General features: G+C 48.3%; 1 long non-coding RNA gene across 1 annotated transcript; it reads left to right on the top strand.

The window, feature by feature from the left end:
• Positions 1-569: 569 nt before the first annotated feature.
• On the top strand, positions 570-13478 carry LOC117802714. The gene is made up of 3 exons (XR_004626190.1): positions 570-705; positions 1857-1887; positions 11428-13478. It is a non-coding gene; the product is annotated as an uncharacterized LOC117802714 (long non-coding RNA).
• The last annotated feature ends 1712 nt before the right edge of the window (positions 13479-15190 follow it).

Here is a 15190-nt window from a genome sequence, read left to right as displayed (position 1 = left end):
TCCCTCCACCTGTGCGGTCCCAGCTTCTCTCCACCTCAGGGGCTGCCCTCAGCAGGCACAGCGCGGTCTGCAGACCGCCGTCTAGACATGTTCATCCCTTCTCCTCCGGGAAGGCTCTCAGCTCCCCCACCAGCCCAGCTCCCCCTTTTAACCTGGCATTAGGGCGAGCTCCCATCTGCCCCGCTGACTGCAGGCCCTCAAGACGGAGTCAGATCTTTTCCTTTGCCTTCGGTGCTCCCCACAGAGCAGACAGGCAATTAAAACATACTAGATAATGAATTAATGCAAAGGCAAGTGAGGTAGGGCTATGCGAGGCCAGCGGAGAAGGGAGCCATCAGCCACTGGGGAATGACTCCCATGGCAGAAGAGAGCGGGATGGGGTTCCAGGAGGAGGGGATGGGGTGTGGGCAAGGGGCAGGGGGCGAATGTGCCCCTGGGCTTGAGCGGATTGGAATGTGGAATTTTCGGGTGACTTTGGACTTCACCCTGAATGTGAAGGGAGCTGTAGAAGGCCTTTGCAGGGTGGTGCCTGATGGATACCCATTGTTCAATTCCTCCCTGCAGACATCAAGTACGCCATCATCGGGACGGCTCTGGGCATAGCCATATCGGCTGTTTTCCTGGTCCTGAAGATCTGCATGATCAAGAAGCATTTGTTTGATATCGACACCTCGGACTTGAGAAGCACAAGCCCAGGCTTCCACGGTAAGGGGGCCGTGACCTCAAGCCCGACTCCGCCCCGCCCAGACCAGGGCAGTCCTGGCAGCCTGAGGCTGCCAGGGCCCCTCCGAAACTTGGCTAGAGAAAGACAGACAGACTGGGATGAAAAGAAACACAGTGACCTCTCTGTGTCTCTGTCCACCTCTCCCCCGCCCCACTTCTCTCTCTCTCTCCTTTTCCCTTCCTAAGAATCAGATTTCTTGGAGAAAGGTGGGGAAGGGAGGTGAGTAGGCTTCGGACAGAAATTTCTATTTCCGTATCCAGAAATGTGACCAGATTAAATGGATCCCAAGAGGTGATGAGGCTGGGTGGGCATCGGTGGTGCTGCTGAGTTGTTTTTTTGTCATAAACTGGACAGGTCCTCCTCAGAGCAGTGCTGTGTCCTCTTGGTCCACACAGAGCTGGGCTGCTGTGAACCCTGGTGTGGTTCTCGGTGTCCTGTGGCACCTGCCGGGAAGCTCAGCCCCCAGACCCCGCAGTCAGTTTGTGAGTTTTGATAGCAAAATATGACATTGATTTGCATCCCCTTTCTCTCAAGATGGGACTTGGAAAACTCATTCCCAGTCCCGTCTGCCTGCTTAATGGGATCACGATGCGGTTTTCCATGACATTTTCCCGAGGGTGAGGAGGAAGGAGCCTCACTGTGTCTCTGGAAAATGTGATTATTATCTGCGGAGATATGCAGAGGGGGAGTCTGGGCCCGGGAGAGAAGCCACAGCCCTCCAGGGCTTCCTGAGATGCCAGCGTGCCCAAGGGCATGAGGGGCTTAATTGGTCATAGGGGTTTGCTTACCATTATTTTTGTATCCCTATGATTAGGAGACGTGCTGGATCCCTTTAGACCAAGAGGGTCCGGAAGCGGCAAGCGGAGGGGGATGATGAAGAGTGATAGGGCTAGGAGGTCTCTAGGGAAGGCTCAGTTATGTGCCCAGATAAGGGCAAACTCCAACAGAGCTGAAGGAGAAGGGTGAAGAGCCCTCAGCCCGAGACCACCACCCCCAGGGGCCCCAACCCAGGGAGCCTTTCAGAGCTGCCTGAGTCAGGTGGGCTCTGCCTTGCTCCTGCTTGCCTGGCACTGAGCGAGCCACGCTGCTGATCACAGTGTCCCCTTCCTAATGCCCTGCTTCCTCTCCTTAGACTCCGTCACACTGAAGAAGACAGTCCCAAGGTAAGGTCACTATCGTGGTAAGTGCAGGGTATCATTTTCCCTCCTGTTTTATTCATTGTGCTTCCTTGCCTGTCATCCCAGCCCTTCTCTTCATGCCAAAATGCTTCCTAGGAGACTAGAATGTACCCCATGCACGCCTGCCCCCTCTTCCCTTCTTTGGTTCAGTGGGCAGGAGTCGTGAGAGTGGGGGGCCACAAGGTACAGTAGCCAAAGGGGGCTTGAGTGCCTCTGCATACCCTCGGTTACATCCTGCCCCAGCTCCCACGCAGAACCCCTCAGTGCGTCCGCCCAGTGCTCCGAATGACACCCCTAGCCCTTGCTATGACCTACTTGGGAAGCCCATAGGGCCTGCTCCAGGGTACCTGGCTTCCCTGCCGGCAATGAGTCACACTGCTCTTCTGCACAGAGACTATGTCCTCTGAGGACAATCGTGCCACAATACCTTTTCCCTTGCTGTTTTCGGTCCTATGGAATGCTTTTGTCCCAGATAGCTGCAAGCCTTGCCCTTCGTTTCCTTCATATCTCTGCTTCAAGGCCACCATTTCGTTTTAGATGGCCTGTTTAAAACAGAAACCCCTTCCCCTGATCATTGTCTTTCCCTCACCTCACTTTTTCTTCGTATTACTTTCCCTTCACTGACATTATGTGATATATTTCTTCGTCTATTTCTTTTGATGATTTTCCCCCTCAAGTGTAAGGTCCTTGAGGGTGGGGTCTTTCTTGTCATCTTTGTAGCCCCGGCATTTAGGACCATGCCTGGAACAGAGTGGATACTTCATATAGAAGTGTTGAATGAATGAATGAATGGGCACTGGGGCTCGGGCTAGGTGTTGGGGATTAAGGGAACATGGCTCCCTTTCAGTCTGCAGGGGAGACTGGCACACCCTGGGTGCTTGCTGCACAGTGTTGGGGTCAGGGGGTGCCGTGACACAGCTAAGCACGTGTTGTCTTGTGCCCGGGGACGCGGAGGGGTCCAGCTGGGAAGCAGGATGTCTCGGGGTGCAAGCAGCACTGGGATTGCAGACGGAGGGATGAGAAGCTCCCCCAGGGGAAGAAGGAGAAGTGTCCACAGACAGAAAGCACGCTGAGGTGTGTCGGTGTGCACACCCCGGGAACAAGCATTCGCGGGACCGCAGCCAATGCTTCACGTGAAGGTCTGCAGAGAAAAGGCTGGAGAGAGGGGTGGTTTTGCTCATGGTCTTGTATGCTAAGTGAAGGGGTCTGCGCCCTATCCTGAAACTTCTGGTTCACTGACGGATTGCAGGCAGGAGAGGGATGGAATACCTTTACGCTGTAGCAGCATGGACGGGAGGCCCTGCTGGGAACCCCCCCCCCCCCGAGGGCTTCAGACCTGCTGCAAAGAAAGCCCTGCTGGGCAAGGATCAGAGTGATACTGAGGCAGTGGGCCCAGGACCTGGGAGCTGAGCCAAGGTGCAACCACCAAGAGGGAAGAACCCAGAACAGTAGAGCTTCTGTGGGGGTGGGGAGGCTGGAACGTGGTGGTGCCCTTGGGAAGTGGGTGGTGGAGCAGGTTTGGGCAGTGGCCTGTGGGGCTGAGATGGGGACTCCTTTTTTAAACACAGTGAATCTGAGGCTTCTGGAGACTTCCAAGTAGAGGGGGTGCTCAGGAAGGGCTGGCATGCAGACAGAGGTCTGGGCTGAGTGGGTGGTGGGTTTTAGAGGGGACCTGGAGCGTGGGCTCCCCTCCAGCCCTTCCCCAGGGCCTGGGACTCAGCAAGCGCTATGGCGTGTCTATGGGAGGAGTGGTGGGCATGTCCGGGCAGAAAGAGACAGATGTGTGGCACGCCGTCATCAGGGTGATGCCCTGGGAACGGATTTTCTCAAGAAGTTCACTTTCCTGAGAATCTCCCCTCCTTCAGATGTTATGGTTTCTCGGCCCTACGGAGGAGTGTTTCATCAACTCTGCCTCCAAGCCTTGCCCCTCTTCTTCTCTGACTCCCGCTATCTCCCTGTCTCTCTCTCTGTCCCATCCTCCCCCGCCCCCAGCCCATGTTGTTTGGCCACCCCACAGGGGCCTGGGCTGGGGGAGAGGAGTATGATTACGGGGACCATTTACCTTATTATCCAAATCAGGACTTGTGGAGAGTGAAGAGGCGTCGCTCATAACCGTGTTAGGATCTAGGTGTAAACCTGGATGAGTGTAGGAAAGCTGGAGCACGCAGCCGGCCTGGGTTCAGTGGGGCCGCGAGGCAGTGCTCTCTAGGCCCCGCCGTGGCCGCTCCGTTCTCCTGTTGCTGGCAAGGTCACCTCCTCTGCACCTGGGGTTCTCACGCAGGGGAGGGATGGGTGACCAGTCCCAGGGAGCTTTTGGAAACGTGTGGTGAAATTGGGGGCACTTGTGGGCTGGAGGCCACGACGCTATGTGTCCCACGTCACACGCACACGTTCATACACACCCAGAGCTACACTGGCTAAGTTGTCGCATTCCTCTTTGTAGGAGAAATGTGCTAAACAGCTCTCAGATGCCACCAAATCTGTGAGACCACTTACGGGGGGAAGTCGAATTAAAGTTGGCTGACTCCTACTGTCTCTCTGTTTCCCTGCCCTAAGAGGCCTTCTCGCTGGGCCCCTCTGTCTCCTGGCAGCGCTTGGGGGATTGGCATGGTGCTAGGTTCTGCTGAGGGTGCAGCTGGGACCCCTTGCCAGGAGGACATTGTTGTCCTGGCTCACCCAGGGGCAGCACTCCCACTGCCCCGGGCTGGGTGCTGACTCAGGCGCTCCCACTATAGAATCGAGGCAGCCTGACCTTTATCAGGGGTTCACGCAGGGCTTTGGGCAGACGGGGGTGTGGGAGGCCATGGACTGGGTGAGAAGGATTAGCTCCTGATGCGGGGCAGGAGGGGACCTGGAAATGAATAGATGAACCCCAGGCGTAGAGCCTGCATTGCCTTTTGGGGGTCCAGCTGGTGTCCGTGGTGGGGAGTACAAGATGGGAGTCAGTTTTATGTAGATGGGGGGTGTCTGTGGTGGTGAAGTCTCTGCCCACAGCACGGCCTCCGGGGCCCTCTGCTGGGGTGACTGAGGCACCCTGGGCCCCTTGGTGAGACTGCTGTGGCCAGCGGTGGCCTCCTGTCACGACTGCATGGTCATGGTGATCTTCTCACCACCCACGGGGGTGGGCGTGCTACCTTGGCCAACCACCCACGCACATGGAGGGGTACTTTGAGTTAGGCTACTTTGCCTTGGAAACTCCGGTGCCCCCCGGAAGTCTCTGCAGACCCTGTTTCAGGCGTATCTTAGTCACACAATTTAAAAAAAAATGGAAGAGTTCCCAAATTTCCAGTCCTGTGTGCACATGCGTGCGCCTGTGTTGGGGGTGGGGGGATGCAGGAGCGTCGATGGCTTGTAGTGAGTGACTGACACGTGTGTGTGCGTGTGTGTGCGCGCACGCGTGCGTGTGTTTGTGAAGATGCCACTGCGTGCAATACAACAGACCACTTTAAAAACATTGTTGAAGCAACAGTCTCTGTGGCTTGACATTCCCACCTACAACCATGTCAGAACACGTCCCGGTTTTGCGTGCATTTGGAAGTTCTGAATTCTTCTGAAACATCAGAACTAGAGGAGGCAATTTCCATCGTCCGTCCGGATGGGGTGGCTGTGGTGGTCACTCACCAACAACCATGGTGAAACTGAAGTCCCAGAAGGGGAACGCCGGCAGGGTGCAGGAGGAAAGCAGGTGGCTGGAGGGAGGAAAGGAAGAGACGCGGGGCAGGGGGGTGGCAGGCAGCTGGGTGGGGGCCCTCCCCCGCTCTGGGATGTGGCCCCCACCACGTGTGGGGAGCTGTTCTTGGCAGGGATCACACCAGAGCTCCCCTGCAAACAGGGATTGTTGAAGAGAAGGGAGGCACAATTCAAGTTTCCAAAAGTAACACTAGATGGAGTCAGGCTGAGTCAGGAAGAAGTTAGACCCGATAGGAAAATCTAAGGACAGGCAAGCCATTCTCCTGGAGCAAAACTTCGCATGTGCTTTTTGTCACGGAGGAATGATTTAACGAACATTCGATTCTCCTGTTTTGCAGGTCAAACCTCAATTTCTCCGAAAGGTGAGTTGTAAGAGTGATCACTCGTTCCGCAAGGGAGAAAGGCAGTGGCTCTCCCGAGGTGGCCCCCGTGCAGGATAGGAGAGGATTTCTAGCCATGAGCCATGACACCAGGAATCCACATCTTCTTTCTTTTTTTTTGCCCCCTTCCAGAAAGTCTTAATTTAGTGGTACTTCAGGGAGATTTAAAATGAAGCTGTGGGAACTTTGCCTGATTAGAGCTGAGAAAATGGGATTTTAGAAACAGGATAGTTAACTTTCTTTTATTTGCCAAATTTTTCCATAAAGGTCAACCAAACCATGAATGTGCCAACTTAGTCCACATGATAAAAAAAAAAAAATCCGAAATTTTGTGTCATCAAGCTATCAATTTGGCAGAAGTGTCTGTTTGCCCTGTTGCTTTCGGGTCTCGCAGTGGATGAGGTCTGATGGTGTGGGATTGGTCACAGTTTATATTCCCCAGGCCCACTTGTCCACCCCTCATGCACCACCCACGTGCTCTCACTTTCCTTCTTTTTGAAAACTCTTCAAATCCACTGAAGAGTTGAAAGAACAGTGCGACAAAAACATACACATCTTTCCCCTAGATTCCCAAGTTAACAGTTCCCTCCATTTGCTTTCTTCTGTATACATACATTTTTTTTCTGATCCACCTTAAAATTAGTAGAAATATCATCCCTAAGTTAGTTGAGATAGTTCACCTCTAAATACGTAACCAGGTGTCTCCTGCATCATCACAATATGATGACTACACCTAAGAAAATGACCAGTATTTCAATAATAGCATTTAGTACACAGCCCATATTCAAATGTCTATGATTGTTTCAAAAGTATCTTTATAGCTCTAGTCTTCCAAACCGGAATCCGTGGTGTTCGATTTTGTCTCTGTTTTGTCTTTTTCTTGTGTTGGACAACTTCTCTGCTTTCTTTCCATGCGTCATTGTCAATTTCGAAGTACTTCTGTATGATGTCCCGTCTTCTGGACTGGTCTGATCGTTTCCTCCTGAGTAGACGCAGACTGAGACTTTTGTAAGAACACCATGGGGGTGACACTGCGTGTGTGATATTGTACTGCGTCAGGAAGCACATGACTCCAGGCTCTCTCACTGTGGGCGATGCTGCCTTTGATCACTTTTTTAAAAAGATTTTATTTATTTGTCAGAGAGAGAGAGAGCACAAGCAGAGGGAGTGGCAGGCAGAGGGAGAGGGAGAAACAGTCTCCCTGCTGAGCAAGGAGCCTGACGTGGGACTTGATCCGGGACCCTGGGATTATGACTTGAGCCGAAGGCAGATGCTTAACCAGCCGAGCCACCCAGGCACCCCTGCCTTTGATCACTTGAATAAGGAAGTGACTGCTAGATGTCTGTACTGGGGAGACAAATTTTCCTCTTTGTAATTAGTCGGTAATCTGAAGGGTGATACCTTGAGACCGTGTGAACATCCTGGCCCCCCAATGACTCTTCACCCAACAATTTTACATCTGTTCATGATCTGTGTTTGAGTCAGTTATTGCATTGGGGGTTACAAAATACTGAGTTTCTAATGCTAGCATCCCTTCTGAATTTGATAGCTGGTATTCTTCTGGATAAAAAGACTTTCTCCTTTCCCCTTTTCTCTTTCTCGTTGAATATCATTACTGTGGACTTCAGTGTATTATAATTCATTGCCATCACATTGCTCAAATTGTCCCCAGTTTGTCCAGTACCAGTCACTTCTTGGTGGCTTTTGTGCATTTCCTAGATTTCGGGTGGTTTTTTTCCCCACTTCCTAGACTTGCGACGCAACAAGGTATCCCAGGCTCATCTTGTGCTGTCCCTGCTCAGACCTGGAATCACCCATGTACCCCTTAAATTCCTGTTTTTTCTTTTCTTTCTTTCTTTTTCTTTTTTCTTTCTTTCTTTTTCTTTTTTCTTTCTTTCTTTCTCTTTCTTTCTTTCTTTCTTTTTCTTTTTTCTTTCTTTCTTTCTCTCTTTCTTTCTTTTTCTTTCTTTCTTTCTTTCTTTCTTTCTTTCTTTCTTTCTTTCTTTCTTTCTTTCTTTCTTTCTTTGCAGAATAGCTTTTAGAAGCCAAGATCTGCACACAATCTGTGCTCACAGCTCCTGAAACATCATTGCTTCTAGGCGCTCTCGATGGACAGTCAGGAAATGTATATTTAAACCATAAACTCAATATGTAAGGCTCTACTTAAGCTTTTCTCACTCCAGACTTCTGTTCTGCCCCCACCCAAAGTGAAGATCCTGTTCCATAGAAATATTTTTCCCCTTTTGCTCTATCCTCTAATACTACATAAAATACTTCCACAATCGCAACACTCTGCAACTGCAAACTTGCTTAGTAACTTGAAGATTTCTTGGCAGTTCTTTTTCTTCTTAGAATTTAGTCCTCTGGGTGTACCAAGTATTACAGTCAAATTGAATTAATTATTTTCTCTATATGGTTATGCTATCAATTTGATATAGGGTTTGTTTCCGTGTGTATATTATTTTAATGTTTCCTTTCTTAATTCTTTTAATTTAAGTCTATTTTTTTGAGTTTGTAAGACATGTATATAGTTCAAAGATAAAAATATGTAAACAAGTAAACTCAGAGAAGTCTCACTCCCATGCCTGTCCACTCTATCCTGTCCCTACCCACTGCACGGAGGTAACTATTTTCAAGAGTCTCTGCTTTATCTTCCCATGTTCCTTTTACAAAAATGTATTTAATTAAAATTATAGATATAAGATTTCCATAAAATGAAAAAATGTTTGCATACATCCATATATATATGTTTTCTCATTCTTTTTTTTAAATTTTATTACGTTATGTTAGTCTCCATATAATACATCATTAGTTTTTGATGTAGTGTTCCATGATTCATTGTTCGCGTATAATATTTTATAGTTCCTGTAAGATTTTATTTTTTATTTTGATCTCTGATCCATTCAATATTTATTGTGATGTATGACATATGGATCCAATTTTATCTTTTCCCCAAATGGCCATCAATTTTAGTATCGTTATTGAAAATATTATTTTCCCCAGTTTTATTTGCGATCTTTATTGCATTCTAAATTTCCATGTGGACTTGGACTGTTCCTAGACTTTATGTTATTTTCCATGGTATCTGTGAGCATTCATGTGCTAGTACCACACTCACTCGTGCAGGCTTCCGGGTCACTCCACCATCTGGTGTACTGTCATTGTGCTTCGGGGGCACATTCTGGCTATTCTCGCATATTTGTTCTTCCATATGAACTTCAGAACCACCTCCAGACTCTATCCATGGAACAAACACCTTTGTATTTTTGTTGGGGTTGCATTGCCTTCATGGATGAGACTGAAGACGATTGACTTCTTTACGACACTAAGCAGTCCTTCATGGAAAGGTGAATTTTTTGCAAGTCTGTGCTTATGTGTCTTAAGAGAGTTTCTGGTTTTTACCTTATGGGTTTTTCACATTTTTTGTTAAGTTTATGCCCAAATATTTTTATGTTTTTGTTGCTTTTATGAATGGAGTTTGCCATGATGTTTCCTACATTGATTGCTTACGGGTTATTTGTGTATGTTAATGTTATAGTGACAGCCTTACTGAATGCTTTTATTGTATGTGTGTTCTTCTTGATTTCCTGGAGTCTTCATAATATTATGTCATTAGCCAAATTGTAGATCTCCTTTCCCAGTTCTTATGCCTCTAATTGTTTTCTCCTCTCTGATTGCATTGGCTAAAACCATCAATATTAAATAATAGTGGAAATAGTACAGATACAGTCTCCAAAAGTCTCCTTCTCTTTCTCTTGATACCCAGCCCAGGTCTGCAGCCTGGGAGTGCTAGTCCAGCCAGCAGCTACTATTCCAGCCTCTGTCCAGCTTATCTTTTCTTGTACATTGTGCCTGTCTCTCTAGGGGCTGGTGACACACCTGTACCCAGAGGAATGACTGCTGTGGCAGAGAACAACATCTTCCATGGAGGAGCTCACAGGTGCCACTTCCCCAGCTCAGGGCCATCAGGAGTAGCAGGGGGCTGCCTTCTTGGTTTTCCCATCTTCTGTAAACATCCATATTTCAAGAGCAAATGGGCAAGGGCCAGCCACTTTGGATCCTCTCTTAACAATACCTGAAAGGGCACTTTGAACTCAGGGCTTGTTAAAGAAAATAGAAGAGATGAACTTTCTGTTGAGCCCATGGACCTCTAGACCATCCAACTCAAACTCTGATTTTTGGACCCACCATATTTTAAAGAAGAAGCACAAAAATCTGACAGCCTTTAGACTCTCGTGGAATCCCTTCAGACCTCTCTGTCACTATCCTTGCTGTTTCCAACTTGCTTATCTTCCATGTTGGCTCTGCTGCCATCAAGCTCTGCATCCCTGACCTTAATGTGTGTCCTTGGTCCTCCACACATGGGATAGGTAGGTACCGTCTCTTTTATGGCCTTTGGCTTGGCTTATCCCATTGATGCTTCACTCTGCCCCATCTTTCTGCTGTTGCTGTCCTTTCTCCCATGTTAGATATCAAGACATTGAGAAAGCATGCACAATCAAACGGCATAAACGAGTATGCAACATTCAATGTACACATAAATATGCCATTCTGTTAAAATTATGACAGTTATGTGAAATGACACTGAAGCGTTGGTGTGATTTCAGTCTCTGTGCATGGAGGTGCTGGTGAGGCCTTTAGCCGAAAGAGCCTCAGCAGGCTCTGTGCCCTACTTTCAGCCTGAGCTCTACTATACTGGGGTCTTGTTTGGTGACCTCATCTTTTCTTCTGTGTTCCTAATTTTATGGAGATGCAGAGATAAAGGTGTATACGCTCTGTGTGGACAAGTCTCGTGCTCTGTAACAGCACAAATTCGGACTTGAATATATCAGTTTCTAGTTACCTTTGCACAGGTCTGTCTACCTGGTTCCTTGTAGCATCTTCCCAGATCGGTGCAATCTCTTCAAGTACATAGAGTGGTATTTTCCTGCAGATATGCCTTTTAACCTTGGGGGGTGGGGCGCCTGGGTGGCACAGCAGTTAAGCGTCTGCCTTCGGCTCAGGGCGTGATCCCGGCGTTCTGGGATCGAGCCCCACATCAGGCTCTTCTGCTATGAGCCTGCTTCTTCCTCTCCCACTCCCCCTGCTTGTTCCCTCTCTCGCTGGCTGTCTCTATCTCTGTCGAATAAATAAATAAAATCTTAAAAAAAAAAAAAAAACCTTGGGGGGTGACTTCTTCCCTTTTTGCCTCCAAAGTGGGTGAAGTTTTGTGGCTCAAGGTTTGGCAGATAGAAAACAACCTCTCAGTTGAGCTCTATCTGAAAACCTCCCCCTTTTACCCAGAAGCCACTGGTCTTCACGTACTTTCTATGTTGAAATGCCTTAGCTTGCTAAGATATGCTGATGAATTCTTTCATACCTACCTAATTGTGGCTGCTGCGTAGGCATATGCCATGATTAGCGAGAGAATAATCACTCTGTAGTAAGTCGTCCTGATGGTTCTCTTCTTTTCCAGAGATGAACAAGTGATTGAGCTCTAAATGAGTGGCCTCCTCAGGAGAGGCTGGGCAGCCTGGACAGTTTCAGTCTCAGGGATGTCATGAATTTGAGCTTCCAAAGCTGGTGATGGACCTTCATGTGAAACTCAATGCCCAGGGCAAGTAATAGATGGAATATTGTCTACAGTGTTTCTGTCCTGAAGGAAAATTTCAATTCTCTTCCCCAAGAAGCTGACTGCCTAGAGGGAGGCATGAGTACTTTACCAGCAGTAAGAAAGAATGGAAGGCAATAAATCCACACTATCTATCCTAGTCCTCCATGGTTCATGATTCTATGATTGGATTGTGTCCATCTCAATGGAACCTACCCATAGGAAATGGCTCATGCAAATGGGGACCAAAGTCAAGACACAGCCTCCTTAGAACCACCTTTAACAACAGGTAAGCATCATTTTCCAGAACTGAGGGCCTCACCTTCTCAGTTGCCATAAGAATGCCCCTGCGAATATTCAGGGTCCTTGAGACATGAAGACCATGGGGTAGTCTCCAGTCTTACAAATGAAGACCAACCTTCTGCAGGAAGAAATGGAGGGCTGGGCTGGAGTGAGAGGAGGAGGTCTCAATGGCCTCGGAATGGCCTGCAGTCTGCAGCTCCGCACAAGACGGAGCCAGCAAAGGATTAAATGAAAAAGCCGGTGGCGTACCTTACAGGGACCTACACAGATGTAACGGATTATTGTTATGCTTAGAGCATTATTTTGTGGTTATTTGTACAAATGCGAATGGCTTTTGCCTGGAGAACACGACTGACAGAGGCTTAGGAAACCCCCATCTTTTTATCATTGCCATCAACCTAAGGCTGTGGCATAGGCCCCTTTAACATTTCTCTCCCCTGTACTATTAACCCTGTATTTCCGGGGCTGCATTCTCGAATACTCTTTGCCTTTCCAGTTCAACAGAAATCCAGGTGGTTGCGTGGGCTGGTTCTCCTTGGATTGGGTTACTCTCCTTGTGTGGGATGAAAGATGAGCGATATTTCAAAACAACGTGCTGTGTTGTAATAATTTGCCTGGATTCCCAGGGCGTCTTTTATCTGACTTGATAACAACGTAGTTCATTAGCAGCCTTTGTTAGCTGATAACCGAAAGCGGTAACATGATACTCATAAGCAATTTTCCATGTGTAAGATAGAATAAACCATCTTGTAAGGTATCTGTTAATTGATTTGCTTCTTTTAGCAGCATTTTAATTAAGACTTCTGGTTTGTGAATGGCAGAGACACTTACAAACTGAAGGTGAATGCCTCAGGATTCTCAGTAATCATTTTCTAGAGACACAACAAAACCGTGGGGTCCTCTCCTTCATCCCACACCATGATGTATTTCCCTATCACCATTCCCGGGCTCTGGTTTTGTTTTAGCCCCACGCAAGGTTTCCTGGGTGAAGAATAGAGAAGTATGCTGAGAGCCAATGCTCTCTCCTTGGGTTATAAAGGCTGACATGCCCTGGGAGACAGCATGGGACTCTTTGTAAAGGGCCCCCTTGGTTTCCACCCCAAATTCAAGCTCAGTGGCTTCCTTCTGTGGCTATTCTACTGAAAGCTCTCTGACTCCCGTCTTGACAGCCCTTCTCCCTGGTAGCAGTTCCTGGGGGTGGAGGTTCCAATGGGCAAGAGCTCTTGGGAGTGTTTGGAAGCAGCCACGAGAAGTCACTGTGTGTGTGAGAGCAATGTCATGAATGAGGGCCATTTTGACTGCCTCACCCAGTGGTTTGGGAGTATGGCAGCAGAGGCCAAGGGTTAAGGGAAATTCCTGCCTTCCCAGCCCAGTAGGCCCTGGGGCCCCTGGAACACATGCAGGTCCCAGACTGCCCACCCTGGCAGGCAGAACACCCTGCCCAAAGCGTGGGGGACCAATAACACTCAAACACTAGGAGGAAGAGCTATCCCTACATGGGTGGACCAGGCTGGGACAGCAGCAGCCAGCCAGGCTCTATGGGCATAGCTGTGGTTGGCTGCCTCCAGGACTCAGTGCCCAGAGGAGAATGTGAGATGGGAGAGGGTTATATGGCGAGGTCAACAAATAAACAATGTGTATCAATCTCTATGTCTATACATTAAAAATATACTTCCATTGAATCTATAAACTAAAATCAATACATAAAAAGCAAATGCATATGTATATATATATTCTTTTATGTGTGTTTTTAAGGTATACATATCATAGAATTTTAAGAAATATGGGGGTTTGAATAAGTTAATAAATGCTACTCCTTTCCATCATCCAAGTTTGGAAATAGCTGAGAGGAGACAAACAAGCAGATGGAGATTAAAATATGTGGTTTTCAAATGAGTCATGACATGTCAGTTTCACTCTGGGGTCCCAAGAGTGCTGCTTGGTGTCCTTGTCCCAGGCCAAGTAAGAGGTGAGTGTGGCTTGGGCTGGGGTGCTGGCAGCAAGGATGCAGAGGCTGGGTGTGTTGGGACGGGGATTAGAGGCAAAGACGGCAGGAGTTACTGGCAGGTAGATTTGATCAACAGGGAGCGTGTGACTCAGCATCGCTCACAGGACTTGGTGCCACTGACCAGGATGTGGAGGACCTCGGGGAGCAGCTGGCCTCGGGTCCCTGGTACCAACTATTAGGGCACCGAAGGGTGGGCTACATTTGGGGAGAGGGAACCCCATGTTCCTGCAAGTGTTCAAGCTTGGGGACTGGGGTTAAAAACCCCGTGCGTTGGAGACTGTTCCAGAATGTGCTCTGGGATCCATGCGAGAAAGCAGGGGAGGGTCAGCCTGGAGGAGTGGTCAGGCTCCTGTCCATGAGCTAGAGTGCGTGGGGTTGCTCAGTCAAAGGGAGGCGGAGAGGAGCAGAGCCCATAGATGGGAGCGGAGGGAGTGGTGCCTGTGACATGAAGTGTAAGAGGGGCCGGGGCCGGGCTGCGCTCGGGGCCCATCCTGCTGGCTGGTTCTTTCCCCTCCGAGATATTTGTCATCATCTCAGCCTTGCCAGATAAATTAATCACCCTTCAAAGGATATGATTTCTCACATGGACGTTATCATTGGATGACAAATGAGTGGCACGTCTCTACACAGAGTGTGGGGAAGTTGCTCAGGCCTCATACATCCCAGCCTCACTTATCCACATATTTTGGGTCAGAGTGTCCATGGTTCTGGAGTTTCCACTGACTTGGGATTGTTTCATCACTTGGGATCCTCTCTCTGTGCAGTTTAGGAACATAATAGAGCAGGTAGGCTCTGTAGCCAAATGCTGCTTTGTGAGCTAGACAAATGGTTTAACCTTGCTATGCCTCAGTTTCCCCATCTGTAAAAATGGGCTAATAGTTGTACTTACCCGATAGGATCTTCGTCAGCATTAAACGAAGTAATGCATGTAGTAAAGCTCTTAGAACGCTGACACGTAGTCGGCACTCAGCAAACACGTTAAGTCACCTTTTACTCCATTCTAAAATTCAGAGGCGAGATTCAGGAAGTCTTCATTTTTAGACATTCATTTCTTTATACATATTTTTGCATAAAGTTTTATTTTAGGACAGCTTCAGATTTTCCTTAAAGTCATGAGGGTACTTCAGAGAGTTCCCCTATGTCCCACTTCCAGCTTCTTTATTATTAATATCTTATTAGTGTGGTTCATGTGTCACAACTAATGAGCCAATTTGATTCCATTATTACCTAAAGTCCACATTTTATCTGCATCTTCTTAGTTGTTGCACGATATCCTTTTTCTGTACTAGGACCCCATCCGGGATGCCACAAGACATT

Source organism: Ailuropoda melanoleuca, chromosome 6, assembly GCF_002007445.2.
Source record: "Ailuropoda melanoleuca isolate Jingjing chromosome 6, ASM200744v2, whole genome shotgun sequence".
NCBI classification, from domain to species: domain Eukaryota; kingdom Metazoa; phylum Chordata; class Mammalia; order Carnivora; family Ursidae; genus Ailuropoda; species Ailuropoda melanoleuca.
The sequence above is the reverse complement of the archived record's forward strand: the minus strand, read 5'-3'. Positions and strand labels throughout refer to the sequence as shown.